Source organism: Nicrophorus vespilloides, unplaced genomic scaffold (genome assembly GCF_001412225.1).
Source record: "Nicrophorus vespilloides isolate i.1.1-1 unplaced genomic scaffold, Nicve_v1.0, whole genome shotgun sequence".
NCBI classification, from domain to species: domain Eukaryota; kingdom Metazoa; phylum Arthropoda; class Insecta; order Coleoptera; family Silphidae; genus Nicrophorus; species Nicrophorus vespilloides.
In genome coordinates, this window is record NW_017100080.1 from 416,216 (window position 1) to 435,660 (window position 19,445).

General features: G+C 31.0%; 1 protein-coding gene across 1 annotated transcript in view; it reads right to left on the reverse strand.

The window, feature by feature from the left end:
• The window catches only part of LOC108566905 (probable basic-leucine zipper transcription factor N), a 65,099-nt gene extending 54,660 nt beyond the window's left edge, over positions 1-10,439 (reverse strand). The window contains exons 1-2 of the mRNA XM_017927028.1: positions 9,934-10,439; positions 1,429-1,742 (exon numbers count right to left, since the gene is read on the reverse strand). The gene's annotated coding sequence lies outside the window, so the exon portion shown is untranslated. The remainder of the gene's footprint in view (positions 1-1,428; positions 1,743-9,933) is intronic.
• Between the last annotated feature and the right edge of the window lie 9,006 nt (positions 10,440-19,445).

Sequence of the window (19,445 nt, forward strand, 5' to 3'; positions counted from 1 at the left end):
CTCTCACGTTAAAAAAGTCAAAATTGATGGTTAAGAGATAATTAAGTAGATTGTTGATAAGTTGCATTCAGTAACACAATTGTATGCTCAATCAAACCATTATAAAAATACATTTAACAACGTGTACGTGTACTTATATATACTAAAACACATTTGTGTAACTAAATTGGAGATAACGAAAAAAATAACAAAATCATTAATTTTCTAACTATTGTCTTTAACTTTGGAAGATTTGGAAATATAAATTTGAAGAAAGTTATCTCATTTTAAAATCTGATAAACAATGTCTTTTCTAAGAGAATTAGAAACAGAATGATCGGATGACACGTTTAAAATGGAATAAATCTTGATTATACAACTAAACTATTAAAAGTCTGATAATATGTGTGAATTTTTTTGTAAAATATTCTAATTAATACAAAGAATAGAAAGAACATTTATAACACTTTAAAATTACATAAATTGAAAACTATAAAACTTGGTCAAAATCAACTTTTATAGTGAAAAAAAACTTGATTGTAGAAAATAACTAAAATAAAATATTTCTAAACATTGAACGTGATGAAATATATATATGCACTTTAACGGTAAGTTTAATTGTAATTTATTTTTTTTGAAACTGTTCGTGTGTCGTAAAAAACATCTGGAAAGCATCGGGTCGATGTGTCCTAATCCAAAAACGAGCGAGGATAACGGGATGTCAAAGCATGCGAAACGGACGACCGTAAATAAACGACGAAGTCGGTGTTGGTTTCATCGAGCAAGAACTTTTTAACGATTAGAATTTTAAAATAAACGTACATAAATTTATGTATTCGGGTCCAATTTATTTTTTGAACGTCGGCCAGGATCACGCACATATAGCCACAGTCACAGGGAATCCAACAGGTCACCGAACCAATTCTCCATTCGCTATTATAAACTCTTTTTTTGACCGTTTCCATCCACACATTTAACTGTAAATCCGTAAATTCAAATTTATAAACGTTTTAATTGATTGGAATGACACAGATTAAGTTGAAAATATCTCTAAATTATATTACTTTTTTTTTAAATTTATTTGCGTTTAAGTATATTCAAAGATCAAGGAGTATGGGCATTAATTACGCTTAAGCCAAGTCCATATAGAGTAGAAACATGTTCAAAGATTAATTGTAAAATAGTCTAAGATATTAAGACGTTAGTAGAGGAATCCGAGCGTTTATATCTCGCATTATTAATAAGTACCTCCCATCTACTCCATAAACCTATAAATAGAGTGAGAATATACGGTTTTTTTTATATATATATTATCGACGCGCAAAAATGCACGGCTATCGCGATTTTTATGAAAACGACGGGAATCACGTAATAACGATGGATAACAATATAAATGTACACAATAAAATTGTGTTTAATGATGCCGCAGCATTAAATTGAAAAACTCACCGGGGGCTTCACTTTTTTTCTCTTTATTTATTCCTCTATCCGTCTACGTCTTTTTTTATTTTTGTCGAATCCCTTCTGGCACAAATGGGGAAAATCCTTTTAATCCTCTTCCGTCGATCTCAGTTTCTCCACGGTATTTAAACAACAAACACTTATATCATTTTCGAAACGGTCAGGATGAGCACTGTATAGATTTTCTATTTGTTTCGGGGGGAGGATTCCTCCTTCGTCTGCGCATTCACTGGTTTCTATGTGTCAACACTTAAGCGGAGCGACGACCGCCAGACGTCGGGGCTCGACCCGAACTTCTTCTCCTGCAAAGAAAAAAAAAACATTAGGACCAAAAAAATACACACGCACACAGAAACTGGAAGAAAGCATTATGTAACATCTTGTGCGGAGATACGGGGGGAAAAGAGAGACGGATATGTGCGGAGCGACTGGAGAGATAATACCGATAGCGAGTATACATATATATTGGTGTCATGAAAAGTTGATAACTTTTCTGTTTACATTACGCTGCACTTATCAATAGTAAAAATAGCTTGATCACAATTGTGAGGCGATATGAAAAATCGTATGGTTGGTTTACGCGATTTCCGAAACGATGCATTTTCGTAACGTTTCTATTTGTAAGATACTGGAAATTAATTTCGATGATTCGACAACTGCTGCTGCTTTTTTCGCTCATTCGATTATGCTGGGAAACGAATACTTATCGTGAATGGAATGGGAACTAACTGACCTAGAACAACGCTTCACAACAACACGCCATTATTTTTTTTATATTATTATTTTAATTTGATCGCTTCCGACGAAACATCCCAGATTCCAAACACTCACAATGGGCATTACGCAATTATGATTTGCTACACTTCAGGTCTTCATTGTATTCCGTAATGGTAGACATTTAACTGAGTTAAAACCGATTTATACCAAAGTTAATTGTGCTAGTTTTTAAACAATTAACAATCTTTTTACATAAATAAAACTTCATAGTTAATGTTTTTATTTAAATTTGATATGTAAACATGGACATGGCTAAAAACCATGACTATCCGAAGATGCTGAACATACTTATTTCAATTATTCTACATCATTTGCTTATAATACGTTACGTGACAAATACTACGTAATCTGTTAAACCACAATTAAAGTTGAAAATATTAGTATGTACCAAATAACACGTTAATTAACAAATAATGCATATTGAATTACTATAAGGTATTAGTAAGTTCAAAATTACTAATATAATTGTATTTAAACAATATTTGTATAAACAGACAAAAAATACTTATAAATAAACTCGTTAATATCATAATTATAGATACAAACGGCAATAATAAAAAGATACAACAGTAATTTAATATATGTATGTTTTACTACAATTACAATCAAGGCTACACATTTTTAACTACTTTAAATTATTAAATCATGTAGGATGGTAAAAAGTATAAATAGTGTAAGGTACTTTAAAGTTGTATATTATATAATGCTCCCACCGACAAATTTTATATGTCTTTCCATTGGAAGTGACACATTAACAAATAAAAGCAATAAAGAAGTTCCACGAGGTTATGTTTTAAATATATAATTAATTAAGAAAACATAATGACAATTATTTAACCTTCACATGCTGAATAACTACAAAATTGTCGATCGGGTAATTTTTTTTCTGTTTAATTACATTATTAATATGAATTATAAAATTCATCCTGCATAGCTTTTTTCAAATAAGAAACGTGTGTTGAAATCCTTTAATTAATTTGTTAGCCTGGAGGAAGGTCAGTTGTTACTGATCCGCATATCATACCTTTTGATTAAATGTATACATTTCCTCGGTAAATGTAAGTTTCCGGGAAATGTACACATTTACCCAATGACGTCGGTAAATATTCATATGGTAAATAAAATATATAAGTTATGTCAGGCTAAAAAAATAATCACACAAACACAGAATTAATTTATTATGAACCTAACATATTGTTTGCTGGTGACCTAGCCTAACCTAACCTTGATATACAGCAACTGTATCTGGTATTTATTATTTTCAACTTTTACCGATATATGTAGGTAGATGTAAACATTTACTGGTAAAAGTATATATATGACGCTGCCGTCAGATTTATACTTACATTTACCTACAAGGTCAGTAAACGTATACATTTGCCGTGACATATATATATATAGTTGTTTTTATAATGCAAGTATGCCCAATATAATGGTATGGCCAATAAATCTATTATTATTTAAACAATACCAAATCGAGTCAATAGATGAGAATCTATCAAATACAGTAAATTGTATTAGTAAGAATCTGATTAAGTGAAGAGAACATCTTAAATTATGTCAACTATAGATTGAAACAGCGCAGCGAAACAAAACGTAAAAGGAGAGGAGAGTAATTTCCTGTTTGGGATTCGAAGTTCGTGGCTCGCACCTCATGAATAATTCCTGGCGCGTTTAATGTACGCAACAAGGGAAATACAACGAACGACGGTGAAATAGAAGAAACAATAATTTGGGACACTTCAACGACGAGCTAACGGCCGTTGTTCGATTCTTTGGCACAATCTAACCGACTACAGACGTCGGCGATGCTAGACCGTTTTGAATGAGCCGCACCGAGGTCAGAGCATAAGCCATGCATTTAGCGCACATGAAGTCATTTGAATGAATGCATGCATAATCGCTATCTATCGCTCTCACATGAGATTACGTTACATAATTGCATCGAGCGGGGAGACTTTCGGAGTTTCCAATCAGAAACGAATATTTACGATTCTTATCATGTCGCACTTGCTGCTTTACGTTTAACGTTCGTTCGACCATCGCATTGAATCCATTAAATAAAAAATCAATCTAATCAATCGATAAGCATTTTATTCGTGTTTTCGAATATTTCAGGTTTCAAAACTGACAAAATAATGTGATACACCACTTGACCCAAGGTTTTATAAGGATTGAGTATCTACTTTTATTTAGAACATCAAACACATTGTAGCAATCACATATAAAGTTGTCCATAAAAACCAAGGTTAAATCCTAAAAGTCTCTAACATAAAGGTATACTATTCTTAGTCAAGTATCAATTCTATGAGTCAACAATAGAAATACCACGTGTTTATGTGCTAAAGTTTAGCTAAACTTACTCTTTACTTTTCAAGTACTTCTATTATGGTACGCTTTGGTTTCCAAATATATAATCAATAAACTCGTCAGATTTCGTATACAATTTCGATTTACTAACAAATTTAGTTTCCAAATTGCATTCAAAAATGAATTATTTTGTTAATCAAGAAATATAATTTACATTGTATATACAATTTTCACTGTTTTTATAAACTAATATTAAGTTATTATTGATTATGGTATTTAATTTGTATTCATGTAATTGTATATGGTGACAGCGTAAGTAAAATAGACGCTGCTTAAATTTACTAAGCTTAAACATAAAGTAGCCGATCTCAGTGCTTTTCATAATTAAACTTGAATAGTTAAACTTGAAACTAACTCTCACCTATTGTCATCAGAATAAATGGAAACCCGAACATTATTTACAAGCATGACTAAATGCTTTATTGTTGCAATCATAATACGATTCAGTAAACGACAATAGCGTGGGCTAATATTTATGAAACAATACCACGGTCTAGCAGCAAAGCTTGTAAGAGTACAGTCGTCGAAAATGGAAACAAAAAGCTCACACGACTTATCACAATCGAACTTATCGCTAAATATATACATTACCATTAGTCATTCAATTACAATCGGTCGTTACTATTATTTACAGTGGAGTCGAGGTTTTGCATTGATTTCCGCTTAATATTTGAATACATGCGAACGTAAACTAAAACAAATTGCAACGAAATGGTCAAAAGATGAATTTAATCAATTGTACGTTTCCTGCTAAAATTTTCCCCATTCGTTAGTGGTAATTCCTATTAATGATATTATTTAGACTTGTTTACTGTCATATTCATATTACGCAGAATAGGGCGAAATTCTACTAAATATCAATTAATATTAATTGAAAACTGCGACGATTGTTTGTGCAAGTTTAAAAAAAAAATCGCGAAATTCGACGAATAATTTCAATAAAACAAACAAAAAAATAGATAAATCGTATTAAGATTATTTAATCATGCAATGTACTTCAAAAAGATACATTTAACATGGAAAGTTTAAATCGTTTATGGATGGTAATTATTCGCGCGCAATCAATTGGAGGGCGACGTTTGTAATGGAAACTTTAATCCCACGATACCCACAGATTCTGATGTTGCCTTTGGAGATGAGGGATTGTGCAATATCTAAAATAGTCGTAAAGGATGTACCATTTATTTTTTATCTGTTAATGACGTAAATGCATATAACAATTTTATTCATTAAAGTTTCCATTTCAAATCTCTTTCTAGTAGAGTAAGCTTTAGTTCAAAAATCACTTTTCGATAATCTTTGAGATGACGTAGAAATATAAACTGGAATAAGAGCTATTAAATATCATTATATCTTTTGATAGAAGGTGTACCAAGTACAAATAATACTTTATAAATAGTTCAGTGTTGTTGTTCTTTATTGTAATAAATAGTAAGTTGGTACTTCTGACATTTATGTCGCAAGTAACGCATAGTGTGAATGAAACATAATATATATTTTAAGTTATAACTGTAAAGGAAACTTGCTACCAGGTAATAAATTCCACTAATTGTCAACCGCTAACTAATTTACATCTTGTTCAAATAAAATAGATTATAAATATTTGAGGACAAAAATAAAATACCGACCATAAATCTCGATGTAAAAAAAAAGTTATATTATTTTACAATCTCAGAAACCGGTTCTTTTCATTTACGAGTACATAACTAATCTGACTTTATCCAATGACTTGTTTTCACAAATTCTGAACATTCCCTTAAACATTAACCGTAAAACCATATATGACAATACAAGTCCTAAGATATCTATCTGATAGAATGTATAATTGCTACCAGTTAATGGTAAATTCAAGGATAGAAATACCATGCGTACACCGGAAGAATCTACAAGATGTACAAGTTCTATACTTGGGCAAGTTACTTAACTTCCGTTAGAATCGATGAAAAGTAACTTTTCTAAAAATCTGGTATACTCATTAGTTACAAACTTATAACTATCAGGGTTCATAATGAACAGCCTAATTCAAGTAACTTTTAAGATTGTAGAAGGAAGATAAAGGGTATCACACAAAGCTGTAGAAAAGCAGCGAAACACAAATAAAGACGTAATCAAAGATAGAAATACGGAGCGTACACCGGAAGAATTTTCAAGATGTACAAGTTCTATACTTGGGCAAGTTACTTAACTTCCGTTAGAATCGATGAAAAGTAACTTTCCTAAAAATCTGGTATACTCATTAGTTACAAACTTATAACTATCGGGGTTCATAATTAATAGCTTAATTCAAGTAAATTTTAAGATTTCGGAAAGAAGAGAAATGAAGAGAATGCATAGCTGTAGAAAAGCTGTGAAACACAAATAAAGACGAAATCAAAGACGAAGTTACGAAACTCACGATCAAGATAGGAAGTGCAAACTTTATAAAGTAAGAAGGTGAGATCGGGTTCTGTTCGCACAGCAAAATTTAGATTCAAGGTTAATTTAGTAGATGTTTCAAAGCATAGAATAGAATGAAAGACCACAAATCATTTATTTCTTTTTTGTGTGTGTTCTCGGCAATCTCGTGATCAAAGAGCACAGTGCGAAGGATTTCGTGAAACCATTAAAAAGAAACGGAAAGCAGTTTCACTCAGGAATGTCAAGATGATGACCGATTATTGCCGCTGCTGGAAAAGAAACTCAACCGAAAGTTAATTCGAAAAGAGAGAGAAAGAGAAAAAATCATCGTTTATAATAAATTAATTAATTAATAACACGTATACAATACGGCAATAATTACCATAAACGTGACTTATTGCAATATTATTAGTCTGGAAGTCTTGCGGAAACATTATGAATTGTATATTGCACATTCCGTAGAAATATTTTATCATATTTCATATGCATTTTTTAAACCGCAGTTTTACTAAAGTTCATATTGAACTTGACATATGTGGTTTATATTAAGTCTAGCACAAAACAAGGTCTTTCAAATTCAATTTATATGCATGCATAAAGAGTTCTTCAAATTATATTGGTACACAATAGCTAATATTCATAAATGATACTATAAATAGAAGATATATTAATAATAATAAAGTTTATAAAAAAAGTCGAGTAGAAAAAGTAATTTAAATAAATAAATATTGTGGTTAACTATAAATATATTACATAGAACATTACTTAATAGATTAACTATTCACTCGTTACATAAATCAAATTACAAATTGTTGAAGGTCACCGATGTAATATCGTAAATTAAACTCAAAATAAGAGGAAATAGATCTTTTAAAAAATATATATTCAATTGTTTATTCATTACAAATTAGTTACAAAATTATTATCAAAACAATACAATAACAAAAATTAAATTAAATTCAACTGCTGCAAATGGCTATTAAACATAAGTCTTCATTTTGCTCGTTAAGCAAGGTTCCACTGTATAAACATTATATTTACAAAATCATAGAACAATAAATTAAATTCGAATGAATACATTTCGTACAAACTAACTTTGACCTAATGAACGTTATGTATCTTCGAGATTGCTATAAATTACGAATCAATTATATTTAAAAGAAAAATCTTTCGCACAAACAAACTTTAGATTAAGAACAAATTTATTACATAACATCAATATTTATGATTTGCCGACCATTTCAATCGTTTTACATTTAGAATTTATAATAATATTTGATAAATTTGTTTTCATAAAAAGAATAATTATTTATTCATTTTCATGTTATAACGAATAATTTTATATTAATCAAATAATAATACTGCAAATTTAAATCAAATTGAGACATGAAGTAGGTACATATACATATATGTCCACAAAATGTAAGGTTTCATCATTAATGGCCTTAAACCTTATGAAATCATTCGATTGTGTTTTTTGGCATGTTTAAGAAAGATAACAAAACTTATTCGATTTTTTCGTGAAAATATGTTTATATTGTTTTGTTTTAAACTTGTTATAAAACTAGATACAACGTGACTATTACAAACATTTCTACAAAGTAAACTACAATATTCAATTTAAGTTTAAACTGTATTAGTTACTTTTCCAAATATACTTATTGCTGTATAAAAATAATAAGTGGGAAATTATATGATCGACTTAAATCAAGAATCAATAATACATAGTAACCAATAAATTTAACTTTATTTTAATGGTGACGATATTGTTCAGTACTAATATTTTAAAATAATCTATATCAATCTTATAAGTAACGGGCAGAAATTTTGAATATTATTATTTCTTATAAGGAAATATTAGCTTATTGTATTTGATGTCGAAATATTGTACGTTATAGAAGTTAATTTAAAAAAAATAAAGTTTATTGTAAAGTATATAATTGAAAATATAATTTAGTATCAGATGAAAATAAATTAGGAGATTAGCATAAAAACAATAATACTTAGAATTCAATAGCTTTAACTTTATTTCAATGGTTATGACAATTTTCGGGTGTACTGATAATAATAGCATATACATTTTATTTAATATAATCTAGTTCGAGTTCTAGATATCAATTCGAGTTTTATAAGGAAATAATTGTAATTGTTATGGAAATATTTTACGTTGTAGGTGAAAAAGGCTTATGTTGAAAGCGATCCAATTAGGACATATAGTATGGATATATCTGTAATAAGGTTTAAGGTCATTAACTAGGAGACAATTGCTCGACGGGATTCTGGACGATTAGGGAAGACAAAGAAACGGTTGTTTACTTCTTCCATTCTCGACTTCTTCGTGGAAATATGTTTAGGCACGGTACACAGTTCGAAAATATTAACAGGCTAATGGAACGCGCTGAGGAAGATTACATGATTGCGTGCTTTCGAGCGGCAGACAAAGTGAGAGATATGATGGAGAAAGAGAGAAACGGCGGAGACGAACGAGGCGAGTTTTCGGGGCGAGGAAAACAAATCTGGCAAGTGCGGAGCAGGAGAGGCGGGACCTGAGCCGAGGGAGACAGAAGGGGCGGTGAGGGGCGCGCAGCTACGATCGGATCGAGTAAGGAGAGCGAATGCGTGTGTATGTATGTCGTGTAATTGAAATGCGGATTGAATGGACGAACAAGTCAACTTCGTCGTGGTCGTACTGAAGATTGAAGATGAGGATAGGCGGCGCGCGAAGAACAAACCGAGTCGCCGATATAAATAGAAATTCAGCTACGTGGCACACGGAACGGTTCTCACCCAAAAGACCAGAGAGGACAACGCGCACTCCAACGCAAGCACAAAAGAACCCGTGAGCTGCTGAGACGCGGAGGGGGATAGAAAGAGCGAGAGAGAAGGAAGATAAGACCTGCCAAAACGGAAGAATTCAAGCAGTAGCTTAAGAAAGAGATGGGAACTCACCAGCAGCTAATATCCAATCGCGATTCCTTCCTCTCAACAATAACAATTAATGAAAAACCAATTGGAACGCGCACCAACAGAAACAAAAAAAATATGAATGAATAAATACAAATGGTAAACACAGCACTGTGCACAAATCGCTTAATCCTTTCGTGTTTTCGTATCTCCCAGAGTGTGCGGGTTTTTAGCAGTCGCGGGGGGCCCACAACACATACACACTCGCACAGACACACTAATTCGTATACATATACGCACACAGAGAGAGTCGACACTTTGTCGCAACTGACTCCTCTCGTTTCTACTCTTTTCAATATATATTTTTTTGTCAAATTGGATTGCAATGACCGTAGGGGTTAGATCACTTGATTCGCGTATTTCACTATTGGGGATCCTTCCGGTTCCGCGACTTTTTGCCGAGAATGTGGTGGCTTTTGGTTATTTATTATCGGACGGGGGCGACGATGAGCGCGAACGGGGCGTAAAACGTACGGTGCTCCCGCGACGAACGGTTCTCAGCGACTGGCGAGCGGGGCTCGAACGGCACCCGAGCGCCGCTCGCTCGCGCACGCGCCCCACCCCAGATCGACCCGACAACAAGACGGATCCCGAGACAACACAAAGCGACAAACAACAAGGCGCCGCGCTAATAACCGCTACCATCGTAACAACAATAAAATAATAATAAACAATGGTAATACCAATAAAAAAGATATTAAAGCATTCGCACCTTCCTTTCAGTGCATCTGCTACTTCCTTTCATCTGTTTAATCTGCATTGTTTCTCACTCTTTCTTGCAGCTTCTTCCACCCATTAACTTCTGCACTTCGCGCGGAATCAACGAACACTTCAATCTGATTACAACATCAAAGTCACAATAAACAAATGTAGGCAACACCGCATACCTGTCAATCAAATTAATTCGGCAACGAACATCCAATTAGCATAACGATTGTATATCCGGCAGTTAAACATTACGCAATTGCCATGTAGATGCACTCGAGTCTTATACAAGTGCTTTAATATCAATACGTGGTAACACATTACTCGTTCACGCGATCATCGGCAAATATTTTGCGAACCGCAAATACTTACGGAACAAACTAAAGTCGTTATGGAAACCTATGACAGGCGAAGATTTGATTATATAATTTATTTATTTATTTAACAAGCATAATCTGTTCCAGAATTTCCGGATGTTTACTCGTACAGTAGAGAGAGGTTCGCATAACTCGTATCTCGCATAACAAGCATTTCGCTTAACGAGCAATGAGCAAGAAAAGTCAAGGATTGCGCGCCTGTTATATTATTTTTAAAACTTTGGTACACAAAATCACAATTAATATGTCCGAACACAATTCTGGAAAAATGTGTGATTACAAACATTAGTGATTATTTGTGATCATGCAACTAGAATGACTACTAACACCAGGAACTGTTTTCCAATTCACACATAGGGTGAAGTGAGTTTACGTCTGACTCCATTTGTTTATTTTTCTTGTATTGATCCGTGTTCTTTGTGAATATCTCTTTACATTTTTATATAAGAAAGTGTACATAGTTCGTTTATATACTATAATAATGGTTGGACACAATATATAAAATCGAAGTTATCCGAAACGTCATTCGTTATAATAATAATTATTGAATTTATATAATCATAATAATAAAAATGAATATTGACTATATGTTATTCCGCCCGGTACAAAATATATTTTATATTTAAAAAAATAGTTGATGTTTGTTCCGCATAACAATACATCTACTTTTGATTCTATAATACAGGGGTCCCCAAACCTATGCCCGCGGGCATCATGGCGCCCGCCGACCGTTTTACGTGTGCCCGCCGCTGTGCGGGCAAATATTTTTTTTGTGCATTATGTGTATTATTGACAATGTCCAACTATAAATTTACATTAAAAAAATAAATGGTGCCCGCCGACCAACCGGCATTCTAGAATGTGCTCTTTGGTGCAAAAAGGTTGGGGACCCCTGCTATAATACGTACTCATTACTCGCGTTCTCCTAGTAAAAGTGAAATGCGTGCGCCACTTGATATATTTCAAATAAAACATTGTGTGTACGTACCTTTAATGAAAATCTCTAAACATAAAAACATATATTAAATCCAATTAGAAAGTTGTTAAAAACATAATGTATTATTATTATAATTATCTACAATTGGTTTTTATTTAGTTAATACTTTTATTGTGTGTTTTATTGATAAAATGGTTTATTTATTTGTAAATGATGATAGCTATTTCAATTAGCTAAGTTGCATTTTACCAATTAAATAATTTATGTAATTATAAAACACTTAACCAATAACATAACATGTAACACTTACTTGTACTTGTCGAGTACATCCCTTAACTAGTTATTTGACGCATATCGCTTAGCATCTAGCCAAAACCCATTTATTGTTGAGCATGTGATTTCTATACATTTTATTTATTTATAATGAAATAAATGCTATTACTTGATTAAATACAACTTTTTTTTACCCTAACTTTTATTATTCATTCACAACCTGCCAACATCTCTGGCTATAAGTTGTATGTTTTTGGCCAAGACAGAAAAAAAAATAAAAACAGAAAAAACAAAATAAAAGCATGGAGCGATTTCCCATCGGAAGTCTTCCTATAAATACAACTAGTTAGCCAATTTTTGTCATGAAGCGTTATAAATCTTTAGCACTAGATATACGGAAATTGTGAGTTTGACTCTGTGAGTTTAGTTTGTAAAATATAGAATAAATTTAATAAAAGTAGCCAAAAGCATATGTTGCATAAAATTAATTTGGGCAGAAAAAAAACAAGGTCTGTTAGTTATATAAATTATTATTTTATTTATTTATAATACAGTGGAACCTCGCTTAACGAACATAATCCGTTCCAAAATTTCTGAATTTTTACTCGTATAGTAAAACAATTTTCCCCATATAAACTAATGTTATATACGATAATACGTTTCTTTTTAAAGTAATTTTTCTTACAATTTATTTTGCTCGAAATTGTTGTCTGTTCGTTAAGCGAGATTCCACTGTATTATATCGCAGTTTATTTGTTTGTTTTGTATTTAAACCCGATTTTTTTTATGATACTAGATGATTTGGAACATAGTTTTTAAAAATACAAAGAGTTATATTTTATTTCAAGCTTTTACATTATAATGTACATATCGTCCCAAATGACACCACCTCTTATTACCATTAATAATTTACAAAAATTCTATACAACAAAAAACTAATTTGTTTCAAAACCTAAACTATTATAATCGTACATTTCATCTTCAAATCTTTGCCCTTTCTCAAAATATTATTCGGGCCCCAAAATCGCTAGGGATTTTTTGAAGCATGGCTTCTTCATAAGACAAAATCAAATTTGAATATTAGGGCCCAAAGCAAAGCCTCCTACAAATCAGCCCTCATCGCATTGCGAGGTTCGATTCCATTGCCCGAGCCGCCCCGGATTTAAAACGTACGTGGCCCGATTGAATTTGTTTTTTCGTGGCCCCTCAAATTTTAAATAACAAAATGAATAAATATTAAATATTTATTTAAAATAAAATCCAATTACAAAAATCAAAAGTCATGAAGCGTAAGGTAGACAAATTTCTTCATTAAAAAACCTGTTCCATATATAAACACAATGAATATAGTTGAATTTCATTGAATATAAACTTATAAAGAAATGTTTTACATGTTCTGAAAAATCTTCTAAAATAGTATAAAAATTCAACTGGATTGCTTCTTAACTCACAATCGACATGTTCATTAAACTGTTTAATTCAGTGGTTTCCAAACTTTATGTTACTACGCCTGCCTTAAAAAAATTTAATCATTTGGCGCCTCCCTCCCCCCTACAGTTCATAAAATCTAGTAAACTTTATCAGTCATTTGGAAAATTACTCACTGTGACTAATATTCGCGCCTCCCCTTAGACTAGGCGCCTCCCCTTAGATAAATTCGAAGGACAATAAATATGCCGTAACTCTGTCCTTTTCAGCTAAAAATATTAAACATTTTAAATGGATGATGGAAATATTTTGATGAAAGAATAAATTTTAAAGCTTCAAATTTTTCGACTAATATATTACCGACTAATATTATTAGCCCGCTTCCTTCACAATATCAATAGATGTTCAGTGGAACCTCGCTTAACGAATACCTCGTATAACAAGCATTTCGCTTAACGAGCAAAAATGACTCGCTTAACGAGTGACGATGAGAAGACAAGTTCCTGATTGCGCGCCTACATCATTTTTAAAGCTTATGTACACATATTATCTGTATTTTTGATTATGTTTCATACGCGTATTTCACTATACTCGTTAAGCGAGTTAATCTTAGAATCTGTCACAGCAATTTTTAAATGTGCTGATATGCTGCGGGAACACTTCAAGCTTGGGGCCCGAGATTGGGCGTAATCGTTCCAATCGGCTCAAATCCGGCCCTGCACTGTAGTTCCGTCACTCATTTCACCGAACTTCAGTGCCAAAACATTATTGTTCGAAAATCGTACATTTAAAGATTAATCAATTACAACAACACAAACGTTTTATTTTATAATATTTTGTATCTCAATTAAATTCTATATCATAAACTTGTAATATCTATTATGTATCATATTGGGGATAATTAATTATTTAATAAATGCAAATCGGTTTGTTTTCATTACCAATCGCAATTTAAATGGTGTTTATTAATATTGCAATTTGAATATATTGATTTTCTTGAACGTCAATAATTCGACAACATTAGATTGAATTGGTATACCAATAATATAATACAATTGAATTTTCAGCTATTACCAACGCTCGTAAATATTTAATATGTGTTAATATTTAAAGTGTTTTAAGAAATTGAAAAATTGTTGATCGAAATATATTCAATTGGAATTATCGATAAATTAATTGTCCATAATTCCAATTTAATGAATATCCAATTGCAATTTCCGATTATTCCGACGTAGTAGTTCAATTTAGTTCTCAATTATTCTGAAATATTGGGACATATTTGTAATGAATATTATAGATGATAATCTTTTGATAATTACAATTCAATTAAATAGTATGAGGTTAATACTATTTAAATTCAAATTCCTCTAAAAAAATAAACCGTAATTAAAATTAGTTATGAAAACAAAAATAAAATTAACATTTGTCGACTATTCAGCATTATTCTACAAGAATATTGAAATGTTGAATTATAGGATATATTTTTTATCAATTATAGAAATATAGTACAACCTTGCTTAACGAACGTAATCCGTTCCAATATTTCTAGATAAACTAATGTAATTGATAATGCGTTCTATTTTGTGACTCATTCTTTCTTACAATTTATTTTGTTCGTTAAGCGAAATACTCGTTATGCGAGGGTTCACTGTATTTTTAAAATAATGTAATATTAAGACGCATATGCAAACTAAATACTAATAAAATAATACACAAAATTATGTTATTATATTTATTAAATGGTGGAAGACATTCGTAATAATCCCAACACAAAGAACAAAATGGCTTTGAAATAAACGATTGTTCTTATGAAAATAATAATTTCCGTGAGCATTTATAGACGGTAAAAGGTGGTGCGTTTGGTACGATATCTCCCTTTGACAAATAGTTAGTGGTGTGTAAAATGAGATGCTGCACCTCCCTCCAAACTGGTAATTATCTTATGGATACATGAGCGTCCCTGTCTCCTTTTCAAGTGGGGGCAATAACGTTCCTAAATGTTTTTATTACTTCCATAAGGTTGCAAAAGAACACACTTAAATATCTATATACCAAAAATATTAGGTTTCAACTAAATATAAATAGAAGAAACGAGTATGACCACAAACCATTTTTTTTTTATATATTGATACGCTATTGAAATTAAAAATGATTTACAATTATGAAAATAACGAAATTGGATTATTAATATTTAAGATCCGATGAATGTAATGCAAGGTTTGTTTACGATAATAGTTGAATGGGTGACAATAGTAAGAACAATTATTAATAGTAGAAGATTTGTAACAGTCAGTATTAATTCTGGAAGTCACATACAATCACCTAATAGAAATTAAGTCAATCGCAATGGTTAGTTTTGGAGACAAAATTCCTAATAAATACAGGTATCCCCCCACTTACCAACTAGTTCCGATCCAATGGGTTGTTCGTAAGTCGGGGGAATTTTAAAAATTTCAAAATATACTTATTTTACCACTTTTTATCATGGTTTTTACAGCATAAATTTGAAAAATTAGATTAAAATATAAATACTTTTCAACGTAGACATCACAATTATTTAACAAAAAACGATAAAAAAAACAAATGCAACAAAACAGATAGTACATCTCCAAAAATATTATATTTTATTAAAGAAATTAGCATTAGCATTTTTTTATAACTATATATCTAATTGTAACAAGTTAGAGCTTTTAGAATTTTCTAAGTCAGGAGTCGTAATAGGAGTCCTATAAGTAAATCGGGAGTACCTATATAACAATGGCGGATTATCGCATAGGAAACGCATGCCTCTTCAATCAAGGGGGCCTCAAATCTTAAAATGGACCCACGACAATCTTAATGTGGCCCCAAAAACCGATACTTCCGTCATCAAACTAAAAAAAATATTTGAATTGGAAATATTTAGAGGAGCGTCTCATAATTAAATTACGCCTGGGCCTCTCGAGTGCTTCATCCGCCTCTGTTTTATAATAATATTGGTTGCAAAAAAACACAGAATGTTTGATTCACATCTATATTAAAATTTTGTATTATTAAAATTTTCTGGTTTTCAAACGTATGATTAAAATAATCATTTTTCTTTTATAACTACAAATAAAATTTTGAATACAGTGAAACCTCGCTTAACGAGGAAAATAAATTGTAAGAAAAATAACTCGCAAAATAGATGCATTATCGTATATACATTACAAAAATTTATATGAGAAAAATTGTTTCACTATACGCGTAAAAATTCGGAAATTTTTAAACGGATTATGCTCGTTAAGCGATCGAGGTTCCACTGTACATTGCATCAATATCATCATTCTCTTCTTTAAAATGAAGAAATGAGAAAATTGACGAAACACTACATTATTGTATGCAACAATTCGTACAAAGAAAATATTTATATCCATGAAAAAAATTTAAAGTATTATTCAATCCCAATGACAAAATTGACGAAACACTACATTATTGTATGCAACACTTCGTACAATGAAAATAATTATATCCATGAAAAAAATATAAAAGTATTATTCAATTCCAGATTTTTATTAATCATGATGATACACATTATTACATTAATGTTGATTGGTTAGAACTGCACATTCTCATTTATTTGTTAATTACTATTTATAAACAACATATCCCTACTTCTTAGTTCACTTCCAACCTGCCTGGTTGCCTGTATCACGAAAATCACGATAAATCTCATTTTATAAAAAAAAATATTATTAGTTATTTAAAATGTAATAAATACATTAAATGAACGTTATGTTATTTACTGCTTTTTGATTAAAGCATTTAATAAACTATAATACGAATACTAAAAAATATCAACAGTTTGTAAACTATAAGTAAATCTTAATTATTTCCTTTCACATGAAAATATTACATAGGAAAATATATGTTTCACTTATATAATCGTAGTTTGACGTGCACAGAGAGCTTTCGTGATTTCACTAATTATATAAAAAAAGTTTCATTGATTTATTTAATTATCGTTGGTTTTAGTGGAAATTGCTGCATTTAAAAACAGATTAAATCTTATTAAAATTGCAATGCAGATGTAGAGTAAATTGTTAGTATATTAAGAGATGAAAAATCATAAAGAAGTCAAAAGTATCATTTTATACCAAAAAAACTTATGTCAATTTTTTTTAGTATGATTGCTATTTTTTTTAGTATCAATTCATAAGCATCAAAATTCCATATTTTTTTTTTTTTTTTTTAAATAGAGATTTATATCAATTTATTTATTGATATAAATCTCTCCGGCCCTATTTCTACCCCTTTCGGGTTTAACAGCCACCACAAATTTTTGTTGATTTTCGGAATTGAACCAACGACATTTCGTATCAGATGTTCGTGATACAGGCGACCATAGCCACACGGCTACGGCCGCCCTAAAAATTCCATATTTATATTGAGAAAAATGATCGACATTGCGTCTAAATTCAAATTTTGATAATTTTAGATAGGCAACTCTTTTCACTATGATCTATAATTGAGATTCGGTGGCAATCGCAAGCCCGACAACCAAAATACCGTCAATCAAATTCCCGACGTTTGAAATGCCGATTGTATCGAAATCCCGACTATATCGAAAATGTCTACAATAATATTTTTAAATTATTCCGGAGCGTAGTGACTTTTAAATTGTTATTAATAATAAATAATCTAATTGTATTTGAGATTATTTCATAATGTTAAGGTTTTTTTATGAATAATACAACAAAATCAAATAAATGAATAACAATTTATTGTTATTAATAATAAAAGTGTAGCACAAGGTGACTACGCTCCGAAATAATTTTAAAATGTTTTTGTAAAATTTTTCGATATAGTCGGCATTATGGTTGTCGAGATTCTGATACAGTCGGGATTATGGTTGTCGAGATTTTGATATAGTCCGGATTTCGATACAGTCGGGATTGCAATAGACGATCTTTCGGTTGTCGGGCTTGCGATATAGACCCTTGAGATTAAATCACCTATCTTTTTTTTATTACTTTATTATTCTGATAAAAAAGAAACACAGATTTCGCAAGATGATTTAAACTACTATCAAGATTTAATGTATTAATAATATTTTCTTTTAATATAAATGTGAACAAATACTATATGTATTATAATTTAGACAGTACATTTTTATTTGACCCAGGTATAAACAATAAATACTTACCTTGTATCAATTCAATTTATATTATAATTATTATTTAAATATAAATATTAAATTATAAAGACTTAACTGATGTCGCGAATTGTAAACATTACAACATACACTAATAAATATAAATTCAGATTATTGGTTGGATGTCGATGTGGAAGAATTGGGTATTCGGATTATAAATTCCCTAACATATAAGATATATTTTCTATTTCGTTTTATTTCATAGAAATCATTTTCAGTATATTTGTTTTTTGTTGTTTTCGTCTTTTTTTCGTAAATATATTTGTATATCAATAAATAAGGCCACTAAATTACTTAATGTCTATTCGATAAGGACACTTAAATGTGGTATGTTATTGTCATGGTGCGAAATGAACGGTAACCCACGAGAATAATAATCATAGAAAAGTGTAAACAGACAATATATATATAAAAACAGAGAAAAATAAATAGAAACACTGAAAATGAAGTGAGTGAACGAATAGTAAGTAGCAGCAGGCTGAAAATAAGCATCTCTCGTTTCTTGTTTATTTCATTTCTCAGACAGTAACGCGATTTCAAACCGACTGAAACCGGACGTTGAGAGTTATATATGTAAAAAAAATGGATAACATTATAAAACAAA